General features: G+C 37.2%; 2 long non-coding RNA genes across 3 annotated transcripts in view; one reads left to right on the top strand and one right to left on the bottom strand.

Moving 5' to 3' along the window:
• Positions 1 to 25118, top strand: part of LOC147572015 (uncharacterized) — a 546875-nt gene that overhangs the window by 11606 nt on the left and 510151 nt on the right. For both annotated transcript variants that reach the window (XR_015247038.1, XR_015247039.1), the window contains exon 2: positions 3578 to 3795. This is a non-coding gene — a long non-coding RNA (uncharacterized LOC147572015). The remainder of the gene's footprint in view (positions 1 to 3577; positions 3796 to 25118) is intronic.
• Positions 1 to 25118, bottom strand: part of LOC147572016 (uncharacterized) — a 463768-nt gene that overhangs the window by 140720 nt on the left and 297930 nt on the right. The window lies entirely within an intron of this gene.

Genomic DNA, 25118 nt, shown 5'->3' with positions numbered 1-25118 from the left:
ATTCATTGAGCACCTACATATGTTAACTCATTTAATTGCTATAACAACCTAAATGTTACAATAGCATAGTGTTGTGTATGCAGGTGGATGTATTGACTTAAATTTAGACAATGCATAGGTATAGGCCTGTATAAATGTATATAGATACAGATATAAGCATGTGTGTGGTATAGATGTGATGATGGTTATGGCTTTGGGTGTAGATAGAGATATACATAAAGATGAAGATATGTAACTAAATGATAAATGAGATTTATCACCTATGGCAGCTAAATCCCAAAGCTGAGGATGCCAGTTGCTAAGTATTCCATGTCCTAAGGGTACAGTGCACAAGTAGCTGGAGTCAGGAATCTTCAAAATTTTCATTGAGGGGTGCTAGTTCAAAGAAGTGGTCCAGTCATCAGATTCACTCAGGTGGTATTAGAAGAGGCCTAAAGAGAGAGGATGGTGTGGAGAATGTGGTGTTTGTGAAGAGAGGCTGTTCCTTTCCCATCACAAGAGCTAACAGTTTCATCAACAGTTTTTCAACCTTATCAGGATGGTCAACTCCTTAGCTTAGGATATGCCATGTACCCATGCTTCTCTCATTCAGCTTGTTTCACATTTTAATACCAAGTATAGTTAATATGACTTGTGGGACTAGTAGAAAATATGGCTCACGCTTGCTGAAACATTAATAAGAAAACGTATTGGCACAATTACCAGAAAATCCAGAAGCAGGACAGATTGTAGGTTTAGGGTGATCTGATGACTTAATAATTCTGTTTTGTCTTCTGTGGTATTAGGCAAATTAGCCTTACAACGTAGGATGGCTGCCAATAGTAATCAAGTGTATATATGTTTCCTTGTTTATTCTTGTGGGAAAAAGAACTTCCATCTAAATGTTCTAAGCAAGATTCCTGAGATTTATTCTGATTGGGCTGTTTAAGTCACGTGATCGACAATACACCAGTGACAGCAGCCAGGGGAATGAAACCTGTTTGCTGGCTTAAGTCTACCTCTGGTAGACCTTGAATTATCTTTACCCCAAGTACATGGATTGGATGAGGGATGGGGTGTTTATCTGAAAAATCTGGATGCTGTTAGGGAGAGAGAATGGAACAGGAATGCTGAAAAATAGTATTTTCTACAAAGAGAGTTAATGACACAATGAGGGGTGTTCATTGATGGAGATACATGCAAATCCTAGATAAGAGGTCGAAGAACTTAGATTGTGTCCCAGTGAATAGGTAAAGATATATAGCTTTTAGAGAAAGGTTGGGATGGTTTTGAAGAATTCTGTATCAATAAAGATCAGTTTATATTTCCACTGTGAACTGTATTCAATTGTGGAGAGTTCTGTTAGGTGGTGCCTCATACAGACAGGAAGTGCATGTCCCTCTCTAGCCAATCAGAGGGAGAGGCATCAACTTCACTGTGGCTGTTTAGTGATGAGGAACATCTACCTCTTCACAGCAGTCCAGCTGGAAATGTGGGAAAGTTGATCTCCACCCCAGGTTTTCTCTTCCTTAAAAGTGAAGAAATATACTCTGCGGAACAGAAAAAGATGGGGCACACCACTTACGTTTATTTCTAAAAGTTGGCTGACTATTTCTACTTGAATGTCCTGCCAGCACTGTAAAGCTACCATTTCTTCAATGTCCTTCCTCCTCCCATCTTGATGTTTCTTCCCCTCTCTACTTTCATTGGTGATGATATTCTTACCTACCAGATCACCCAAAGCAGAAAACTTGAGAATTGTCCCATATTTCCACTTATCCTGTTCTTTACACCCTGTCAGAAGCAGTCCTTTGTTTTCCAAATACTTTTCAAAACTGTTTTCTCTTCCATTACCACTACAAACAAATACCTTCCTTCGGGCATGCACAGATATTGCCTTGGACCAATGCAATTAGCCCCAGATTGGTATCCTTGACACAGGATGTTCATTCTCTACTTTTGCTACTAGAGTGAGCCTTCTGGAACACAAATCTGGATGCATTATAATTCACCTACTGAAAATCCTTTATTATTGCTCAGTCACTTAGAAGATAAAATGCAAAACTCTTTAGCCTTGCAAGTGGCACCCAACAACCTTTGTGATCTGGTCCCTGCCTACCACTCTAGCCTTATTCCTCATTTTGTGTTTCTCTCTCTTCAGTCCACATACTGGATGAATTGCTTGTCATACTCTTACGTGTAGTATACTACATATAAATACTCTTTATAACTTCATGTGCACTGTAACATCCGTACCCATATAACAATACTGTGATTACTTAATTTTATTCACATATACTTGAAATATATATTGGTTGATGTATATCCCAATGATGAAGACAGTGATAAGTGAAGATAATGTGAAAACTGGAGGAGAATATCGATATAACTTGAAAATGCATTAATATATAACTTATTTGTTTTAAATTTTTACTTCTTGTTATGCTAAGTGAAATAAGTCTTACAGAGAAAGACAGATACCGTATGTTTTCACTCTTATGTGGATCCTGAGAAACTTAACACAAGACCATGGGGGAGGGGAAGGGGGAAAAAAGTTACAGAGAGGGAAGGAGGCAAACCATAAGAGACTCTTAAAAACTGAGAATAAACTGAGGGTTGATGGAGGGTGGAAGGGAGGGGAAAGTGGGTGATAGGCATTGAGGAGGGCACCTGTTGGGATGAGCACTGGGTGTTGTATGGAAACCAATTTGCCAATAAATTTCATATTAAAAAATAAATAAATTTTTACTCTTTTCACTAAAACACATTTTTACATAAGCACAATATTAAGGGTTTTTTTGTGAGGCAGAAAGAACTCAAAAAAACAAAAAGAACTTCTATGTGTATATCTTTAAACTATAGATCTTCAAGGGCAGAAGCCATGTGGAATATATTCTTGAATTACTAGTACCTGCACAGCATCTGGCATGTACAAGTTGCTAAGTGAAGGTCTGTCCAATGGATGAGTGAATGAATGGATATAAAAATAAAATGTTAAGTTGATGCTCTGGATACCAACTATCATGAATTCTATCACAGAATTCTATCACATAAATTCTATCACTATCACAGAAGTGCTCATTTCAAATGGTGAATTTGCATGTGTATTTGTGTATGTGTGTGTTATTACACAAGTACTTACTGCCTGAAGTGACAACAGAAAAAATTAGAAAGCAGGTTCATCACAGAGGAGTTTTTGTTTACTTTGCCCCCTCTTGGCTATTCCAACCATTCCTTTCATCCTGCTAATTCCCGCCTTCAGAGTTCAAGTTTGCTGGAAGGGATTAGGAATATACAAACTGCTTGCTAAAAGCTACCTAGTTCCTCATAAGAACTCATGATGTAGTTCTTGAGTATTTCTAGGAGTGCAATTTCAGAATGGGAACTTTTTTTGCCAGAGAGTTGAAAAGAGGAGGCCAGGTAATGTGTAATGTAGTAGAGGGGGGCAGTCTTTGAGAGAGACTAACATGGTAATAGTAATGTCCACTTTTTTAGAATCTGCAGTGTGTCTGGCTCTATACTAAACTAAACACTTTATATTGTCTTATTTAATCCTCAAAATAACTCTTCAGATACTGTTCTTATTCTGTTTTTCCAGATGAGGAAATTGAGTGTTCACATTACTATGTCTTTTCTACAAATACACCAAAATGAACATTTGTTATGCTCATGGATTTGTGGATCAGGGATTCAAACGGGGATGACTTATCTCCACTTCACAATGTCTGAGGCCTCAGGTGGAGCACTTGAAGGCTGCGTCTGTCATCACCTGAAGACTCATCTGCTCACACGTCCAGGCATTGATGCTGGTGGATGGTAAGTACTTCCTTGCTATTTTCATGTGGACTAATTTGCAGTCCTAAGAGCATGACAGATGGATTTTAAAGGTAAGCGTTGAGAGAGGGGAGAGAGAGAAATCACTTCTATGATTAGCCTTGGACGTTATAGCAGTGTTAACTTCTGCCATATTCTGTTTATTAAGTGACTGTGTGACTATGTAGAATGCCCAGTTTCAAGAGGCGATGAAACTGACTTCTCTTGATAGAGGAGACACAAGGTTCTGAAGCATAAATATCAATGTAGCCACTTTTGGAAAATACAGTTGACTACACAAAGCCTCAGAGAGTTTAAATGAGTCTCCCAAACAGCTTGTAAATGGAGCAGCTCCAATGGGAGATTAGATTTACTTGTCTCTAACTTTCTGTGCTTGCCACTTGATCACATTGTAGAATGCTACCAGATCATTAAGATCTTAAAAGAACTATATATAAATAAGCATATATATATATATATATATACGTGTATACATATGTATACATATACATATGTATATATATATATATGCTTAAAAGAACTACTTATAAACTATATGTAAATAAGCAAAAATAGTTATATGAACAACTTTAATTCAGAGTTTAGAACCTTTCAGAAGACCCCCAGGCTTCCAGATTTGCAGATCACCAAGATAATGGTTTGTGCCTATTTTTGTACCTTTCTAATGTTACCTATTCACTTTTTCCTTTAATTATGTTATTTGTGCATGTGTCTTACAACTTACTCCCTCCACCAACATAACTACCCTGCTTATTTTATTCAGGGTAGGATCTTGTCTAATTTGATTCATCTTTCTACCCTGATAACACCTATTATGAGAAGCTGGCTCACAATAAACTCTCAATAAATGCTTGGCAATTGAATTAAAAATAGCAGTTCATACTAGCATAAAATAGCAGAATAGTGTGACTTTGTTATTGTTGAACTGCTCTGGGATACTTGGATTATGGGTATTGTGAGGACCAGATTAGGTAATTCAAGTGAAAGTGTTTAAAATGTCAAATGTGCTTTGTGATTAAAAGGGTAATGGTGGCTTTGGTCCTGGAATTCTGATAGACCTGTGAGGAAAACATAGAGATGTTTAATTTTTGGTCTTTAACCTGTGGCATGGGTTGGTTTTCTAGGAATAAATGTAAATCATGGTCACAAGGTCAAAATAAATATAGCATTGCATGGTAGGAAAAATCTCCTCAATATGTCACTCTATTATAATTTTAATATAACTCATAACTAATATTATGCTACTTGTAATATTTTATTTTGCTTTTACTCTCAAAAATATGTCTTAGAGATCTTTCCATGTAAGTACATATAGATTTACCACAGTCTTATATTACTATCCATAGTTCTGTGGTATGGGCACACTGTATTGAAACAATTCCCTATTCATGGACATTGATCCTATTTTTTTCTTTTTTTGAAATTATAGTGTTGCATTGACATACTAGTGGATGGCCAGAATTTCTTTTTTCCTTTTAAGTTTATTTTATTTTGAGACAGAGAGAGAGCGAGCACACAAGTAGGGGAGGGGCAGAGAGAGAGGGAGAGAGAGAGAATCCCAAGCAGGCTCCACCCTGTCCCTGCAGAGCCCAACATGGGGCTCGAACTCACAAACTGTGAGATTTTGACCTGAGCTGGAATCAAGAGTCGGACTCTTAACCAACTGAGCCACCCAGGTGCTCCAGAGCCGGAATTTCTAGAGGATGGATTCCTGAAAGTGAATTACTGGATGAAAGGATATACTTTTTAATGTTTAAAATTTTGATAGATATTGGCAAATTATTCTCTAAAATGGCTATGTGGATATACTCCTACCAATATTTCTCTGTATGTTTTTAATGCCGACTTTGATGTGATTGATCTAGGAAAATTATAGTATATTACGTCAAAGAATCCCCATGTCAATAAATGAAGGATTTTGAATTGACCTCTGGTTTGAAATTCTTACTCTGCTACTTACTTGTTGTATGATCTTGGGTTAAATTACTTGTTCTTTTTCAGCCTCCATTTTCTTCATCCATAAAATATAGGCAATGATAGCAACCTTCCTGGATTGTTGAAAGAGTAATAAATAAGACAACTACATATGTAAAGTGTGTGGTGAACTTCTACGAGCTAAGTCTTATATAATGTTCAATTATTTTTCCTTTCCTTCATCAAATTTTTATTTAAATCTAATACCTCAAAATATAAGTCCTGTTTGGGCCCTTACATATCTTATTACAAAGTCCAGCTTAAATAACTAAATTTTCAGAAATATAATTTCTTCTGAAATTATAGATTAAATTTCAAAAAATATATACTTGGAAAAATGCATTTTGATTCTGCTGACTTTAAAAAGCCATACACCTGGCACTGTAGTTTTTTAAAACTTTCTTTTAATTGCTCTCTTTGGCTATATAATAATAATCATTGCTTCTTGACACATTTGTGTCCTAAAATATGTGCTTTAGTAGTGCTGTGTCATGCTAATCCTGGAGGAAAGCTAGTTTTCCTATTTTTATTTTCAGAGCTGATGTTATACCTTAAGGAAATATTTTTTAAAAGTTGGAGTTTCTACCTATTAATATCAAATGTTCCTAAGAAAAAGATAAAGGACATCAAAACTTCACAATTATACTGTAACCCTTGATTGTGTTTCCAGAAATTACTTGGGCTGAATAAAATTATTTGGTTTGTAATGAGTTTTAGAAGAAATGAAGAGAATGGAGGTATTGGAAAATGAAGTGTGTCTCTTAATTGAAAAGACTGTTACTTTCCAATCTAAATCAAATTATTATGACAGTGGTTTCAAGCAATTGGAAAGAAGAATTATTCTCTGGAAATAATGAGTTCATTATATAACCTAAAAATATACGTAAAAAAAAAACTTTTTGGTTGTCTTTCTGCTGAAACAAATGAGTTAAAAATGAAAATATGTTTATTGTTCATCTGCAGAATTCATTGTTTTTCAAAATAATGTATAAGCATTAGAAGATAGGTGTCTGATTCCTTTCTGGAATTTTCATTTTTGCTATCATGATGCAAACTACCTAAAAAGGAACTGAAACTATACATATGCTATATAGGTATAAATATATTAAATTTTTTTTTCCTTTTTAAGTAAAGGAAACCCCCATTGTGGGGCTCAAGCTCACAACCCCAAAATCAAGAGTTACACACTGTACAGACTGAGCTAGCCAGTCTGTACATATCAGTCTGTACTGATATGTGGACCATGCAATTCATTATGAGGCATAGTCCTTAAAACTCTTGGAGTCTTGTGTTGCTTGGGTTTCCACATTTTGGAAATTGAAAAATTATCACATTTGGTAAAACAATGTGATAATACTAATCTGCCTGTCAATATCTAGTCAATACCTATTTTTACCTATCTGTCCATCTGTATACCAGTATGTATACCAATTTACAGTATACATACTCTGCATGTTACTCTTTTTTCTCTTAAGTAGGTACTCTCTTCTTTTATTTATATGTGTGTGTATATATATATATATATATATATATATATATACACACACACACACATACACACACACATATATATTACTGTGTCAGTTATACTTCTTTTCTTTCCAATTTTTGTATAAAATTCAGTAGGTTGAACTTTTAGAATAGAGGCATTTGGAATCAAATGCTCATAGAATCACATCAAGCCTGTTCACTCTTAAATAGTTGTAACTGTTTGAAAATCTTTCTTGTTTTGAACTGAAATTTCTGATTTCATTTGATAACCCTATGGTTCCTTTCCCCTTTTCCCTTCAACTCAGTTCCTTTCTGCAGTCTTTTACACTCCACTTTGAGGCTCTAGACAGGAAATATTTTGTAATATTTGTATGTACAAATATATGTATATATCCCTCTCTGGTTACTTTCTTTTTCTGTACTCTGATTATTAATCTTACTCTCAGATTTTAGTGACAAACAATTCTAAGAGTTATCACCTATGTTCCGACCTATCTATATGCAGAGTGAGGGTAATAAGTAAAATAAATTTGAGATTATCAACCAGTGTGATTTCTCTTAAGTCTAATTCTCATTCTTTCTGTATGCTGTTCTCAAAGATAAACCTTCTAAAAATGAATGTCACTCAAATTAGTATTTCAAAACCCTTCCCTAACTCTATACTGTGTAAGAGATGATGTGTAAATGCTGTATCGAGTCATTGCAGACCCTTTAATCCATCTTGCCAGCACTATTTTCAACTGTTCTTTCACCAGAAACTTTAGCAAAATAAATCTGCTTATTGCTCTCTGATAGTGTATTGTACAGAGGCCAGGCTGTTTTACTTTAAAAAAAAAAATTTTTTTTTAGTGTTTATTTTTGAGAGACAGAGAGAAAGAGAGTGAGTGTGGAGGAGAGGCAGATAAAGAGGGATACACAGAATCCGAAGCAGGCTCCAAGCTATCAGCACAGAGCCTGACGCGGGCCTCGAACTCATGAACCGCGAGATCATGACCTGAGCTGAAGTTGGACGCTTAACCAGCTGAGCCACCCAGGCACCCCTAGGTTGTTTCACTTCTTGCTTTGCCACCATCTCACTGTTTAGTTTGGGTGATGTGTCTCACTAAAAAAGGACTGGTCATAGTATCTACTTCATAGGTTATTAGGAGGAGTAAAACTATTCATACATATAAAATCCCAGAAAATTGTGCATGACACGTGAAAAGAATTCAGTATATATTAGCAAAGAATGGCGATATGCCTCATTGAGTTTATTTTCATATACTATTCGTTTTTCCTATAAAATCTTGACTGTTTTGTCTTTAAGCCCTCCCTTCCTTCAAAACACATTTCAGATGTAATCTTTCGCATCCTTCAGTGATGCCTTCCCTTCTGAAACTGTGTTTCTTTTCTGTGTCATTGATGCAGTGCTTAGTTAGGGTGACCACATTATTATTCGAGTGGGGACTCTTTTAATAGGAAAATGAGTACTTTTGGTAATTACACTGGGACAACTGGCATAAATTGACTGACCTGGGCAAAGGGGCAGATGGTTATCCTCTGAATAGTAGAGCCTTAAGTTATCAAATCTGTTATTATCAAATCAAAGCAAACCTTATCTTTATATGCAAATTGTTACGGCAGATCTCCTATTAACTTAATTGTCAGGAAATGAGGTTCATCAAAATGAACCTCACCTGTTCCTGGCCATTCCCAGAGTACTACTTCTCATCTGTTAGGCACAAATACCTCTTCTCTTCGGTCTTCATTTGATCCTCATTCTTCTGCCTTCCTGACCACTGATCCTTATGAGACAGTCACTCTACCTGGTAGTCCTTGCACTGCCCAGCTCCACTGACTCCCCACCTTCCCCTCCTTAGTCTCCACACTCATCCTTCTCTAGGCTCTGGAAAGGAGGAACTACTCCCACTTGTATTGTTCCTTCCCAAAATGCATGCACCAAGCCTTTCTTAATAACCCACAATACAACTGACACCTATGATAATTCTTGCTTAGGCTTCATTGATCCATCATGGTTGAAAGAAGAGGCATTTAAGTCAGAGAATTCCTAACAACCACTGCCTACACCTATGCACATTCTGGTTGCTCAGAGGCTCATTCTTTGCCTTGCTTTTAGCCTATCTCCGCTGACTCGGGACAGCTCAAACCCTACCATTTGAAACACTCCAGAATTCATAGTCTTTTTCATGTGTCAAATGCTCCCACCCAAAAAGAGACAAGTTTCTCTATACACAGGTTTCTCACCCCTCACTCTCCGGAACCCAGCCCTCTTGTTTAATGTCTTTTAGGATGACTGACGATAGGAAAACTCCTCCTGTCTGGGGAAACTCCACCCTGATCCTCAAGGATGTGGTTTGGTTCTATGCTCTTGATAAGGTAATTGTAAGAGACTGACATTGGTATATTTCTATAAAACTGGGATATTTAGCATTATTCATCATTACCTATTACATAGTATTTGCTACTTTGCTACTTGTATCTTTATAAATACATTCTATAGCCTTAACTAGATTGCGTGTTCCTTGGGAGTAGGTGTGTCCTTTCCCTGGCAAAGTTCCAGACACAGAAATGGTGTTCAATGAAAAGTTTGTGTTAAATGAGTGTGAGGTGAAGAGGTAATAGAAAACACTGCTAACATATGAAATACCTACTCCTTCCTCATGTATTGTTTCTTCCTTTTGGACAGTAGTTTATGTGTAGAACACCTTTCTATGAATCTCTGGGTTCTCTTGGTAGTGCTGTGTTGTGTACTGGTCTATTCAACCCATTTTTCTGGCCCGTACTGCTTACACTGTAACATAGCTTTCCTTTTGGGCTAAGTTAGTCTTATATTCTTAGCATCAAGCACAGAACTCAAACCTTGGTGAAAGGAGAGTTATGAAGTGAGATCTACCAGAGATAGGAGTCACAAAATCACCAGTATTAACGCGGGGCTCCTGGTGATTTGTGTTAGGAAATTCCCTCACCAGCGTTATCTTCTTCTGAACAGACCTTCAGTAGCTTGCTCTGGCAACTATTCAATTGTGTAATACAGAAATATTTCTCTCAAGTATAAATTTTCCTCTTTTCAACTCTAATAGTTCTCACATAATAATATATCTTTGTCAACCAACATTTTCGTGTGTGCTCCATTGGATATCAAACATGACACAAAACAAGGAAAGGTCTTACTCTTTTATCAGTGCAATGTTTTCTTCTATCATTCATGCTGACCTGGTGTCAGCAGCTATTTCACAGACACCATCATCAGTACTTACAGTTAACCACAGAGATGTATTCCCAGATTTTGACCTTTGTTCTAGATACTGAGGACAAAGAAGAAGAAAAAAAATGATACTTCATCTGAACAGAAAATGATGGAAGAGTCAGTAAAGGTAGCACTGAGTAAAAAATTCTGCCATTTATTATAATTTAGTTTTAAGAATGTTTTTTAAAATTACATACTCATTTTAGCTAAGCATATTGAAGTCTTCCAAACAACGGCAGATCTGTTATTTTCATTATTTTAGTCACTGTCATATAATTTTAATGCTGTGCATTTTGATGGGCATTATATTTTCTACCTGGTTTGTGAAATAAGAGATAAAATCACAAGTTGGTCTTTGGTAGTAGGTTAATGGTAGTAGTTATCTTCTACTTTATACACTGTGCAGTAAACTCTAGGGAGTTATTTTGGCAAGATATGGAATTTAGTCTGAGAAGTTTTTAACTGAGTATCTGTTGGGGACCATTGAAGGGGACAAATAAATACTACCTCTCTTCCCCAAAAACAAGGCAGATGGAAGTCCAGATATTATCTTTATTTCACATAAAGCTAATATTTCAAAATGTGGCCTGTATCTACATATATATGTGTTTCTCAATACAGAATTCTGGAATTAGGCCAATTTTCTCACCAAGTCATAAGTGTCTGAATTCAAGCAGCTCCCTGTACACATACCACAAACCAAAGGGCAGGAATCCGAGTCTGGAGCTGAGTGGACTGCCCACTCAGTGTAAGCAGGCCCTTGCTGAGAGAATGGAAAGTCTAGAGGAAAGGGCTTTTGTGTCTACTTTCTCCTTCCAGACTCACCAGTCATATAAATCATTTAGGGGATCATGAGTGAGGGGGTAGAGGGAGGTTAGGGGTGATGCAGTTCCCTCTGCATCAAAGGAAACGGTAGGAGTGGGCAATCAGTATCTGTCACTACTAACATTTCTGAGGTTTTTGCATTCAACAATCTGAGTTAATCCATTGGGTTTAACTATTAAATCTTTGGTCAACCAAAGTTATGGTCATACCAGTGGGAAAAAGGGCAGCAGTCTCTCACGGTGACCTTAGAGTCTGCTCTGCAAATACTAGTCACTGCTTTATTGACTTCCTACTCGGACCACTAGTGGGCAGCACAGAATTTACACCCCAAAGGCGCTAAAAATAAATAACAATAACCAATTACATTAACTCCTCCAAGGCAGCTCTGCATTTAAGACTGAAGTTCACTTGTATGTTACTTTATACCCCAACTGTATCCAACCACATATCCAAAATGGCCTATCAGAGGTTCTTCAAAGAGAGCAGATGACAACTCATAAAATATAATCCCCTTCTTATCATCAAATTCCTAGGAAGAAGCTAAAGTTGTAAACTTAATTCCCCTTTCAAGTTGTAGCTGTCGAGTTCTAGCAGGAGAAGTGGATGGTACACTCAAACTGGGTGGTTGAGAAGAGTTTTTATTTTATTAAAAAAAAGTCATTTTTTTAAGAAAGGGAAACCACAAGAGATTCTTAATGATAGAGAACAAACTTAGGGTTAATGGAGGGAGGGAGAGAGGGAGGTGGGTGGGAGATGGGCTAGATGGGTGATGGGTATTAAGGAGGGCACTTGTGATGAACAGTGGGTGTTGTATGTAAGTGATGAATCACTGAATTCTACTCCTGAAACCAATATTGCACTCAGTGTGTTAGCTAACTAAAATTAAAATAATAAAAACATTAGAAACTAAAAAAGACCCCAAACAAACCCTTTATTAAAAGGTACTATTCATATCAGAGCAGATGGGGTGTGGGGAAACTAACAAGGATGGACACTATTCGGGGATTACTGAGAGGGAGTACCTGTCACCACCCTAGGCCTGCGGAGGGGCAAGGAGAGACAGATCCTCAGAATCTGCAGAAAGTAGTTCCATGAAGAGGGCTACCTTAAATAGGAGGATGCAGCCAACCCACAGTGATCCAGGAGGGAAGGAGCCAAGGGAATAAACTCCCTGACCTAATTTTTCTCCTGTCTTCCTGGTGCTTTCCACTGGGAGAATCCAGTCGGGAGTCAGAGGGTAAGGAGCCTGTGCAGCATTTGCAGCACACAGCGTGGAGAGTGATCGGGAGGAGCAGGAAGAAGGCAATCAGCTCATAAATTCAAGTTTAAGAAGAAGTGTGAAGGAAATAAAGTCCAAAATCAAATTCTGTTGCCCTTGTGTTGTAAAATGCCAGAAGAAATTTAAGTCCAAAATCCATTCTTCGTAACTTAATTTTCTATTTAGTCTCAGCTAGAGTAATTTCTCAGTGGTTGGCAAACCTGGGTTTTATTTTACAAGCTGCAGGCTGGGCTGTCTTGTCCTGGAATGGGGCTAGATCTTCCGAGGCCTCAGGAGTTGTATCAGCTTAATGTCAAGTGTTTTCTGAGCTACACTTTCAAAGAGACTAAATGATAAATAGGACATATCAGACTATCACAGCCCTAGGCACACAGGCAGCAGATTTCAAATGAGCCAATGCTCAGTCCCTAGAATAGTTCCACAGGGCAAAGTCATGTTCCCAGAATCAGAACCCAGGGCTTAGTCTAACCCAATATTGTTTGCCAAAGACGACAGTATAGGCTTGATAATATCTGAGTTTCGAAGGAGTTGAGGCAGAGAAAATATTCTTGATTGAGCGTTGCTATCATGCCAGTCAGTTTATGCCACTTGGTTCCGAATTCATAAACACAAGTGGGAGAAATCAGCAAGAGGTTCATTGTTGCATTGTGCACATATGGGGAAAAATCTACATCTGTGTGCTGCCTCCTCATCCATGTAGTGGCATTTGAGACACTGCTGTTGGTTTTCAAAGTTTAAAAAGTTTAAATGATGGAAACTCCAGACAGAGACTCTTATTTGAGGAGACCCTCTTTCCCATCCCATTTTCACAGCCTCTTCATTTTGCATTTCTTTTTTGTACAGTTTATCTGTGCCTGACATTGATAATCTAAAGCTAGAACCTTACTAGTGTGGTGTAGCATCGGTGAAACTCAGGTGTAACATGTGCTACTTTCAGAATAATAGAAGCATATGTCCTGTCTCCTGTCTGATAGGTCTATGTATAAAACAACTGCTGCTGGTAGTTGAATTTTGCCTCAGCCACACCTCTTAGGAAGTTGCACCTGTGTGGTTCAGGGTCAAGCAGTAGTATCTCCCATCCTGAACCTTTCCAGAATCAGCTGTAGATCAGTTCTTTGGTGAAACCCACAGCCCCACGTTCCTTTGGTGGCACTGCCCCCAAATGAAGAGCCTCCATAAAATGTGGTCACCCCCTAGTGAAAAAAAATTGCTATGGGGCTTAAGGCTTCAAGTCTAATGGCATAATTGTAAACTTTAAGATAGCCTGTTATAAGTTATAAGGTCAAGTAAAAAAATTGAAGCTATGTATTCTGTTTACCCCAGCAGTCTCTGTCACTCCTGGTGTATGTCAGTCCCCAAATTTTAATTCTCCTTTCTGTTACAAAGATATTTCCTCCCTCAAAAACAAATGCAGTCCTCCTTACCCACCGTGGAGTAAATCTTCTATCCTGACCTGGACCTGGAGTATAATCTTTTTGAGGGGAGTTTGACTCCCAAGAGAAAGGAGAGACTAAGGAGCTAGGTGACCCATGCTCAGTTTCTCATTCTTTAGCAACCATAAACATGCACTGCTTAACCTCTTCTGCAGCAAGGAGCATAACTAATTGCCCACATTTTTACCCTTCTGGAACCAAACTGCAGTTGTTCTGAAGCCACCTGCAAGCTGCTCCCAGTCCGTGATAGAAGAGCTTGGGAGCTGGTTCCAGCCCATTCCTGCAGACTCCATTAATGGGCAGCCTTAGCCCGAGGTCCTGTTGGCCTTGCCAAATCTGTCTTGGAAGGACACGTTAGTCTGAGACTCTTCTTACCAGTTCTCTTTAGCAGGTGTCACACTTGCATCTCTGTGAAGACTCTCTTCCTCCTTCCTTGGCTCCCTTTCCCTCAACCTTCACAGGCATTTCCCCCAATACATGTCTTGCATGTCCAACTGCATTTTGCATCTGCTTCTCAGAAAACCTGAAGTAACGCGCCTTCCAAACTCATCCAGTTGTTAGGTAATTCCACACCTCTGCCCTAGGACTGACTGAGAGGGAAGAGAGACAAAAGTGTGAAGCTAGGGATGCCTGGGTGGCTCAGTTGGTTAAGCATCTGACTTTGGTTCAGGTCATGATCTCATCAGTTCCTGAGCTCGAGCCCCCCGTCTGGCTCAGTGCTATCCGGGCAAAGCCTGTTTCAGATCCTCTGTCTCCCTCTCTTTCTGCCCCTCCCCCACTGGCACTCTCCCTTCCTCAAAAATAAACATTAAAAAAGGGTGTGAAGCTAATAAATATTCCTCCACCTGGAATATGATGTCAAGATTGGGAAATAAGCTGCAATCCTAACAGTTTTATTAAGAGAAGTTTGGGAGGTTAGAGTATATCCAATCTTTTGTCTGCTTCAAATATGTCCACATTAAAATATGTCTTAATAGTTGCCAGGGGCCAAATTTTGAGCAGGCCCTTGGTGTGCCTTTATATAGCTTTTCCTTGTGGTGAGAAGGTATAGCTGACTAATTTAACCAGTTGAATAAAAAATCTGTTATTCAATTTTTAAATTTCAGATTTCAAGTAATTGCTATTGTATCTTACAAATGTTATCATCTCCCGATTCTTTCTTTTTAGTGCATTTCTATTTTGTTAAAATTGTCAGTCAGCATCTATTCAGTTGCCCAGCCTAGAAATTTTGATCGATCTCTTTCCTTTGTGGTCCATAGTTAATCAGTCATCAAGTGCTTTAGAATGTACTATTCAAAGATATTCAGTATCTATTCCCTCCTTTCCATTCTTTCTAATACTGCTCTTGTCATCAAATTTGACCCATTTAAATAGCCTTGTGACAATATTTTGGCTTTAGTTTCTTCATTATTCCAATTGATTATTTTTCTAATCTATAAGCCAAATTATATTACTCTCTTGCTTAGAAATTACTTTCCATCACTTATAAGATGAAGTTAAAGCTCATTATGATGAAGTAAAAGTCCTTTATAATCTGACTTCAACCTGTCTTGAGAATCATACCAGTAAAACTCGCTCTCTTTCTGTCATCTGTTTTAGTCACACCTTATACTTGCAGGTTGTTTCACTTATCTGTGTAATTGTGAATGTTTTTCTCTAGGATTTGTGTTCTATTTCTTCTTTCTGCTTTCCTTCATCTGTTAACTTCCTCCATATTCTTTAAAGCCTGGCTGAAAATCGTCTCCTCTAAAAGGACCGCTAAGGTTTTCCAGGCAGAGTTAATCATTTCTAATATTTGCTCCTAAAACATAGGAAGCACTCTTCAATTATGTTTTAATTTTTTCTCTGTGTGCCTTTGTTCCTTTTGATTATAAATTCCAATAGGGTAAGAAATTATGGTTGTCATATAACAAATATTATTGAATTTAAGTGAAAATTTAAAGATAGCATAGGAAAGGAGTCTAGGAATAACCACCACTAATATGTATTTCTCTTTTAACATATATATTTTTATTCAACAAATAAGAAACACATTCTAAACAACATATAACAGATAATATAAATTAAAGTAACAGCCTTGGTACAACCTGATTTTCAATATCGTGACATTTTTAAGATTTTGGTCTTTATCAAAAGGGTTGTAATATGCAGAATTACTTAAATTGTGTTATTGACCCAAGGGTCTCTTATATCAGTAGCTCCAAAGAAAAGTTTTAGCTTATTGTGAAGTCATAAGTCCCAAACTGGTTGAATATGTTTTATATGCATTATTTCTTCTTGTTTTCTGATTTTCGTTTTATTGTCAACTCTTTTAATCAGAAGTGAAAATGACCAATAAAAACAAAAATAACCTAAATGCAGTTGAGTGTACTTGTCAGTTTTGAACAAAATTGCTAGAACATAATGCTAAAAATGTGTATGTTGCTGATAAACCACAGACATATGTAAGCAACATTAATGAAACATTCATAGTGAGTACAGATTCATTTTAGCAACTTAGCTGTTTTTACTGAAAGAGGGGAGAAGATGTATGACCTCTCTTGGGTCTCAGTTTACTTGGTTGTAAAATAAAGCGTTGGAATAGGCTCATTCATTTATTCAGAATGCTGTGTGCTAGATGCTAGTGTTGGAAATATAAAGATGAGCAAAATGGATAGGGTTCTTGTCTTTTAGCAACTTAAACATAGGTGAATTAAAATGTTTTTTCCCTTTAAGGGTTTCATAAACATGACATGATGGTATAAATTAAATGAGATGGATAGTGAGACATTATCCACATTTGCTCCCCCCCCCCCCTTTTTGCTTTTTTATTCAGGAGCACATTTTACTGATGTTTATATGGTAAAAAAAAAATTGTCATCAGAAGACAAGTTTTAATGGTTGAATTTCAATAAACATATTGCCACTGTTTTGTGTAGTAATTGGCTCTTGACTTTAAAACAACAGAAAATTGGTCAATGTATTGACCACACATAGACTAGGGGTTAGTCAGACTTAGGCACTTTAATTCCCAAACTGAGTGCCTTATAGAGATTTCACTTTGTACACTGACTCTTACCCACTTATAGATTGGCATTATTGTCTATGGCCTTGCATGACTTGGTAATGGGGACAGGACATTTTTTTATTCCGTTAAGTGTTGTGCAGAGGGGACAACTGGTTTAAAATATGCATTATTTAGCCCACTTAAAATGGACAATGGATGATGAATAACAAGTTCAAAGAAATAAGCAAATATTTACTGTCTTAATAAATCTGTCCCATAAAAGTTTTAGGGATTAGCCAGAATGACATAAAGATACTCAGAGGAAGATAACGATTTTGAATCCATATTATAAGTGATTTTTATTTTTAATTCCTTAAGTATATATTTGTTAATACCATGAGAGATGTTTTCACTGTCAGACTGTGATCATATCCAAAGAACTGGTCTTTAGAATCGGAAAACCTGCCACTGTACTTTAAAAAATATGAACTCAATGCATTGCAGCCATATTATATTTCTACTAAGCGAAGAGGTATGCGATAAACAAGTCAATGATAAAGCAGGTGCCCTTTAGCTCACTTTTCTATTTGAAGATTGGAAAATTGTAATATTCCATAGTGTAACAGGAATATTTCCATGGTATTAAACTGATATGGATTTTTTTCCCCAAGTAACTTTCTGGCTTTCAGATGAAAAGCCATGCCTGGTAGCTCAGATTATACTATTTATTCTTTAGTGTAAGGAAGATACCTCTTCTATTATTGAGACTAGGAATTGAGGTTTAATGTCTGCCGGAAAGGAGAAAGCTATAACAGAGAAGCAGAAGGGATGGCCTTCTTTTCTGAACACGTGGGTTTGGGAAATGAGAAGAGAGAAAGATGTGGCAAAGAGGTCAGATTTCCATGCTGTCATTTTCCACCTCTAGAGAATAGAACCTAGTGTATGCAGTAGAAGCATCCATATAATAGGGTCTAGTGGAAGCAAGCTCAGAGACTGCAAAACTCAGAGAATCTTATATTCGACCTTATCCAATATGGCAAAGATGAAAGCATAAGTATGATGAAGGGAATTATCTAATAGATGGCATGAGGCAGCATTCTTGTCTCCAAAGGTATGCACAGAGTATGAAGGGATTAAGAAATTTCCTTATCTCCTGGTGAGAGGATGTGGAGGGGCTGATAGTAGGAATGGACCATCAGAGGGCCAAAATTAAAGCAAAGAGGTCTCAGTGAACCACAGATTCACAGATCTAAGATCACAAACTCTCATGATGGATGCCATCATGATGCTTCATCACATCACACAATAGTAGGACTGGTCTGATTTAATTCCTGATTTAATTCGGGAATTAAATCAGACCAGTCACATAACAGAAACTAGAAAGGATCCAGAGGACACTGCAGAAATGTAGTTATCACCTTTTGCCATAACCCCATGAACCCCTGATAGTCCCAGACACCATATAGGGGTAGAGCCAGGAGAGAGAATACTCCAATTCCCACTGCTACATAATAAATAATTCTAACACTTACTGGTGTAAAACAACTGATTTATTATGCTCATAGATTTTATAATCAGAAATTCAAGGATACTCTCTCCAACACATAATGTGTAAAGCCTTATCTAAACACTCAGTGATTGAAAGTAATTTGATTGCAGGGGCTGGAATCATTGGGAGGTACATGTCTGGTAGTCAGTGTTGGTTGTTGGCTAAGACCTCATCTGGGACTGCCAGTCAGAATACCTCGACCTGGCCTTGTGAGCTGGTTTTCAAAACATGAGAGCCTTAGAGTAGTTGGACTCTTTAGGTGGTAGGTCAGAGTTCTAACAGCAAGTGTCCCAGTAGTCAAGATGGCGGCTTTATTATTTTTTATGACGTAGCTTTGGAAGTCACATAATGTTACTTTGGCCATGGTCTTTTATTTGGAACAATTGCAAGTTCATCTAGATTTGAGGGGGAGGGACTGAGACCCTATTTCTTGATGGGAAATGGCAAGGTTGCATAGCAGAAGAACGAGTGGAGTGGAAGATAAAGTTCTGGCAATTTTGGGAGAGTACAGGGAGAATCCTTGGAACATACTTATTTGAAAGGGAGTGTTGTTCACTAAAAAGAGACTGGTTAAACCCTAAGTGACAGAGAATATTAATTGGATAGTTTAAATTTCACTGTAACTCATTAGAGTGTAGTTCATAGAAAAGATTAGATTTGTTTTAATTTTCACATATGGTAGTAATATTTATTTATTTTATAATCCCACTATGCTAGCCTAATTGATTTGGGTTTAATTTTGAAACCAATATATTCTCTGTCCATGACATTTTAATAGCTAGCCTATATCTCCAGTGCCTAGTCTCAATTTCATCTCCATGAACAAATATTTCTCTCTTGATCTATAGTCAGTGTTTTGAGTGCCTCCAAATGATTGCTATTTAAAAAAAAATGAGAGAGAGAGAGCACACAAGCAGGGGAGGGGCAGAGAGAGAGGGAGAGATAGAATCCAAAGCAGGCTCCAGGCTCTGAGTTTATAGCTCAGAGCCTGACTCAGGGCTCAAACCCACAAACCGCAAGACCATGACCTGAGCCAAAGTTAGACCCTTAACCGACTGAACCACCCAAGTGCCCCAATGATTGCCTATTGTTTAAGGTGCTCAAAAGTTCTTCATCTTAAATACTACTGTAGGATGTCTTTTCCAATTCTGAACAAAATCTTCAGATTAACATTTTTGTTAGCTTTTCAAAATTATGTTTTTCCTTATTAGTTTTCATATCCCAGGTAAATTTTGTATATGCTATCTTGCCTATTTACTAAATTAGACTTTGTAACCGTACCCCAGTTTGTTGAAAAAAATATATCCAGTCACAGCAACAGAAACACACAGAACCATACACATATTTATTCGTGTTGGGAAAATACATGGCTATCATGGAGTAACCAGAAGAGGGCATGATGCAAAAAAATTTTTCCTTGTAAGGATGGAGTGGGGAGTCAGTACTCCAAAGAGAATGCACCCACGTTGCAGATTTCAGCACATTGTTTGAAAGTTAGACCTGATTCTTTCAACTGAAACACTAAGAAAGATGAGAGAGCCAGGAGTGCCCCAGGAAAAAGTTATTGCCTCCTTGTGCCAGTGTGGAAGGGAAGCCAAGAAGCTGTTTGCTTTCTAGTCATTTTGGCTGAACTGAGAGACATTCTAAAGATGGGAAATTTAATTATTTCCCTGTTGAAAAAAAATTGAGGTGGAGTTGACACAAAATATTACATTGGTTTCAGGTATACGACATAGTGATTCAACACATTCCGTAATGATTTAGTTGAAAGGGCCTTAGATGACTAGGATTTGGTCACAATTTTGCTATTAAATAAGAAGTTATTTCTCTTTTCTGGGTCTTAGTTTCTTCACATTAAATGATGAAAAGATGTGTTAGCTAAAATAATTTCAATTTTATTCCAGTGTTATGAATCTATTGGTTTCTCTTAGTTTAAGGAGGTGATGAAAAATAGTAAAGAATTTATAGTTTAATTTTGAACAGAATGATTCTCATGTATATCTAGTTTCCACTTGGGCATATACTGACATTTATGAAGGAATTGTATTAGGAAGTTTTGACTATTCCTTTTCTATATAGCTTTACATAGGTTTTGTAGAATCCTGATGAAATAACAAATATTTTATTTCATTATAAAGGTGAAAAAAATCCTGTAGAATACCACAGCACTTCAAATAGATTCAGAAATACCATAAATGAATAAATCTGAAATTAAATTATCTTTCAACTTCAAGCATATGAACTAAATTTAATTTTATCGTATATTACAAATGCTTCATTTCTATTCATGTGGAAGAATAGAACGATAAACTAGTGTATATAGTAGAATACTTTGGACAGAAAATAGTTTAAGTACAGATAACTAAAAAGGTTACTGATAGGTGTGAAAAAGAAAAAAAACTATCTCATTTTGATAATTATCTTGAAAGGTAATATATTTGTTTTAGGAAAAGTATCTAAATATTTTACTTTTTTCAGATTGAAGATTTTATCTTAAATTGTGACTTAAATATTTTGTAAAATTCGATAGCATTTGAGATTTTACTTAATATTGAATTACTTAAATCATTAGCTGAGCATAGTTGAAGCATACTGTTTTGGAACCCACAAAAAACATAATAATCATTTTTATAAGGTGAAGACTAGAATGAATTTGCAGTATTTTTCTTGTGCACAATGGAATTCCATTAGAGGTAGTTTATATATATTTTTAGCCAGAAATTTTTTCCCCCAAACAACATCATATGTAAAACTGTAATTTATGATAGATTTAAAAATTGATTAGAATGTGCTGGTGAGCCCTGAGCCCAATTCCCTTGACCATTTAGTTCTCTTCCTTTTTTTCACCCTTCAAGGCTTCTTATATTATACACCCTGGAATCCTGGGCATCAGAAGAGTGGTTTGAAAATCACTACCTTATTGTATAAAGTAATTTGTATGTATATGAATGGCAACACTAACTTTTTACAGCATGACTGATTTTGACATAGATAATATTACTTACTGAACTTTCTTTTTCTTTTCTTTCTTTCTTTCTTTCTTTTCTTCTTCTTCTTCTCCTTCTCCTTCTCCTTCTCCTTCTCCTTCTCCTTCTCCTTCTCCTTCTCCTTCTCCTTCTCCTTCTCTTTCTCTTTCTCCTTCTTCTTCTTTTTTAAGTAGGCTCCACGCTGAGTGTGGAGCCCAATGTGGGACTTGTATTCACACACACACAAAAATAATAAATTGTTGTTTCCTAATTAATAGATATTAAATTCTATGTCTGAAGAAGAGTAGCATATGAAAGAAAGGTAGTTTAGTTTAAAATGGTGTTCCAGATTACCTACAAATAAATAAATGGAGTAGGGAGCTTTGCATATGAGAGATCACTGGTTATCCTCAAATAAATGAAATAATGTGTTGCTACCAAGTTTGTTTAGATTGTTACATTAAAATCCTGGCGAGAATCATGTTTGTGAAAAACACAGCGGTACTGATTTATCAAAATAGTAGGAAACATTTTATTTTGGATAACTTTTATTGAATCTTCTCACTTTTGAAAGATTTAAAATGACTGGAGTGTCAGATCTGAATGTTTCTCTGGATGTTAATGAACTGTTCAGATTTACTCAGTTGAGGTTAGCGGTGGCTAGAAATCTCTCCAATACGTTTTATGGCATTTATATAATGTGTTTGTCTTTGTAGAATGTTTGTCACTGAGCATCTTCCTGGGAAACAGTCAATAAATTCTTGACTGACAGGACACACAGCTACTAGGCTAACAGATGTCTTTGTTGGCAGTCTCAATATAGCAAAGGCGGACGTACTTGTCACTATTTACATGCTTTCCTCTCTTCCTCAGTTTTCTGTCACCCTTAGTCATAAACACTGTAGCATCTCCTCTGAGCATATAATCTTAGATTCACCTTACCTTTTTCTCATCTCATATTCCAGTAGTCAGCAAATCAAGAAAAGTTATCATGTCCCTAAGCCCACAAAACCATAACCGTATTTTCCAACCCATATCTTCATGCCCTTGACTCAGAACTGGGTTATCCTTGTAGGAAACTGGGCAAAGGCCTGTTGTTTTTCAGATTAGCTTGTGTTTTTCTAGAAAGGGAGAAGCAGCAGCACCAGCTAACTGTAACAATAATCTTGTCCTTGATAATGATATCACAGTGGACATCACTATTTGAAAACTTTCAAGGTACTTTGGTATTAGAGAAATTACCCAACCCCCTGAGAAGTTCTCCTTTTGACACTTCTGTTTGTGAGCCAGTGGTATAATCACATGTGCTAGGAAACACTAGAAAGAAGCCAAGCATGGTCTCTCACTTTAATGACTTTATAAATAGCTTGAGAGGCAGTATAGTATTATGATTAAGAACAGACTCTAGAGTCAGACTGCCTGAATTCAAATCCCTCTTTTATCACTTACTCGGTGTGCAACCTTGGGCAAGTTACTTTACTTTTCTATCCTTCAGTTTCTCTATATCTTAAATGAGGATTATGAAAATCACTACCTCATGTAGTTGTGAGAATAAGATTTAATATGGGTAAAATGCTTTTTGCTTGGCACATAGTAAGCACTCTTTGTGTTTGCTATTATCATTAATTAATTGGCAGGGAATGTTTTTGTCTCTTCTTGTCTCATTTCTCCATGCTACATGCATTTTGGGCTCATTGAGCTGAACTCCAAAAATAACGGAGAAAATGCCTCTCCTAGTATTTGCACCGATTGATATGGTCTTGTGTGTATTGTGTTCGAAAGAGAAAGAGCTGAGAATGATGCCAGTGGTATCTGTTTTCAGTCAGGCCCACGGACTGGATTTGAATGGTCATGTTTAAAGATGGACAGAACTAGTGCTCTAAAAGAAATCTGGGAGATGCCAGGCACAAGTGATGGTCAGCAGCGGAGAGAACTCTCAAGTGAGACTTTGTGAAGAGCAAACAGTTACTTTGAAGTGTTGCAGAACAGCTTTCAAAGACTGACTTCTATTGATTTACCATCACTTATTCCACTTCACTCTAGTCTAGCTGCCTAGTTCAAGTAAATCAATACCCTTTTAACACTGGCCACTTAAACAAACAAACAAAAGAAACCCATTTAGTAGGTGCATGTTCCAAATAGGAAAATCTAAGATTGTGTAGCTTTTCAGGCCCAGTGCTCCCACTGCTGCTCCAGTGCTGATCCCCAGTGACAGGATATTTTTCTCCTGGGCATAGGTTACTTGGGGTAGCTCCAATGTGGATGGCTTCCCCTGGACCACAGTTGAGTGGCATGGATGCCCTTCTTCCCAGTCCTGGGAGAGTTGAAGAAGGGTCCATTCTGATGGATGATGGGTAATACCAACTATAGCAAACCTTTTGGTGAGTGGAGCTCAGACCTTTGGATCTTTTTCCTCCACTGCATTCCAGGAACTTCTCTCAGAGCAGAACCAGATCTCACTGGTTCCTGTCTCCCAAGCCTGTCACAATAAGTTTATGTCTCATTGGCTTATTTCTTCCGAGTACCCAGACAGAGAAGAGGGGCCTCAGCTACTCTAACAAATCAGAATACAGTAGATGCTCATTATTCACAGCAATTATCTGGGTATTCTGGGGAGCACTGAATTAGCAAATCAGTGAATTACTGAATCATCGTTCCAAGATTAGGTGCCTTTGATCCTCCAACATGTTCATCAACCAGTCAATATATAACCTTGTTTTATTTGTGTTTCTGTTAAAAAAAATTCTAATATATATTGATGACTTATTCACATTAAACTAACATCTAACAGCACTATGACTTCTGCCAGAGGAAGATTATGTAACACACTTATTTTCTCCAAAAGACACTGCACAACCTTCTGGTGCTCAGGAACACTAGACAGTAGTACTTCAGCTCTATGCTTGGAGTATTTAAACAGTTACATTACCAAAAAAAAAAAAAAACAAACCCACAAAAATGTGGAAAATGGCACTAAATATACTGAAAAGGATACTTATTTAGAAGGACACTTATTTATACTATGAGAAATAAAACAAGAAGGCAGAGTGTTGCCTTGTTTGACTGCAGCTGGGAATTTTTCACCACTCTCTGCATGTCCATGTTTGTGAATTTCCATGAAAGCGCCACGGGTACCAATTTTGGGGTTACAAATAAATTTCAGTAAGCAGGCAAATTCACAAATAAGAAATTCAAAATACTGAGGATCAACAGTATTCTCCAGGCTGGGTGATGTTGACTGGTACCATGTTTTTTTTGATTCATGAAATTTTTTGATTCAGAACATGCATACCACCTGAGTCTTGAGCATTAGGATCAGTTTGTATCCTCTTTTACCAAGGGCAGAAAAACTACCTGCAGTAATTTCCATACATAGACCGAAAAAAAAAATTAAGTCCCAATTCCTACACTTAAATTCTCCCCTCAGAAACGTTAACAACTCTTGTCTATAGCATAATGCAAAATTAGGAAGGAGTCTTTTCTCTTTTATCCTGCAGTGCTCTGGCTGGGTTGCCTCTCCAGGCATCAGCTTTCCTCAGATCTCAGTTGTCATAC

Source organism: Puma concolor, chromosome F2, assembly GCF_028749965.1.
Source record: "Puma concolor isolate L17-30 chromosome F2, mPumCon1.1.hap2, whole genome shotgun sequence".
In the NCBI taxonomy this organism is placed as follows: Eukaryota; Metazoa; Chordata; class Mammalia; order Carnivora; family Felidae; genus Puma; species Puma concolor.
This window is presented reverse-complemented; position numbering and strand designations above follow the sequence as displayed.